Source organism: Etheostoma spectabile, chromosome 18 (genome assembly GCF_008692095.1).
Source record: "Etheostoma spectabile isolate EspeVRDwgs_2016 chromosome 18, UIUC_Espe_1.0, whole genome shotgun sequence".
Taxonomy (NCBI): domain Eukaryota; kingdom Metazoa; phylum Chordata; class Actinopteri; order Perciformes; family Percidae; genus Etheostoma; species Etheostoma spectabile.
This window is the reverse complement of record NC_045750.1, coordinates 24,212,266-24,213,183: the sequence shown is the minus strand read 5'-3', so window position 1 is coordinate 24,213,183 and position 918 is coordinate 24,212,266. Positions and strand designations below refer to the sequence as shown.

At 45.4% G+C, this 918-nt stretch overlaps 2 protein-coding genes across 2 annotated transcripts in view; one reads left to right on the top strand and one right to left on the bottom strand.

The window, feature by feature from the left end:
* Window positions 1–918, bottom strand: part of opn8b (opsin 8, group member b) — a 15,149-nt gene that overhangs the window by 6,198 nt on the left and 8,033 nt on the right. The window lies entirely within an intron of this gene.
* Window positions 1–918, top strand: part of mmut (methylmalonyl CoA mutase) — a 34,592-nt gene that overhangs the window by 26,997 nt on the left and 6,677 nt on the right. The gene's annotated exons all lie outside the window — the stretch shown is intronic.

Sequence of the window (918 nt, the reverse complement as noted above, 5' to 3'; positions counted from 1 at the left end):
TAAAGTTAATAAGTTAGTGTTACGTAGTGTTGAAAATGTCAAAATAAAGTGACAAACATTGAAAAAAAGTGTCGAAAGTGTTGAAAAAAAGGGAAAAATATGTAAGAAAAAGTTAAAAACAATTTTGATGGGAAGACAACACGAGGGTTAAATAGATTAGATTTGAGCTATTACCAGTGGAGATATAACATCGTTATTTCTCGTTCATGGGACAGGCTAATGACATTCATGAATGAACCAAGTCCTCTGTTTGTTTTGGACACAGATCACCTTGATCAATTGCATCCAACAAAAACAAAAAAACCAGGATGTATTCCTTCTGGACAAGCAGAAACACAGACTGGAAACACATTGATCAAATATTATGTTTAAGTGTGTAAAAAGGGTACAGAGCGGTCATGTGTGTAATGTACCCAAGGGTGGGGGAAAGTCCAACAAACAGCATGGAGGTTGCCTGGGAGCCAATAACAGTCATTTTTATAGCTTAGAGGAGATGAACAGGTCTGGATAAAGACCCTTAACTCCACCCCAGCCCTGCACCCATCCACATCTGGTTTCTTTACCACCCCATTCACCGTAAAGGAGCACAACGTCGGACGTGTACACCTGGCAGTGAACCCAAGGAAAGCTGCCGGTCCAGGCGGAGTACCTGGCAAGGTGCTGAGGGCGTGCGCTCACCAGCTCGCATCTTAACCAGGATCTTTAACCTCTTCCTGGCCCAGGCAGCCATCCCGCCCTGCCTAAAATCAGCCACAATCATCCCAGTGCTGAAGAAGTCTCCCACCACCAGCCTAAATGATGACCGTCCTGGCGCTCACCCCGATAATCAGGAAGTGCTTCCAGAGACTGGAGAGTTCTCCAACATATCAAGGACTACCTCCCCCCAGAGCCGGACCCCTATCAGTTTGCATACCGCGC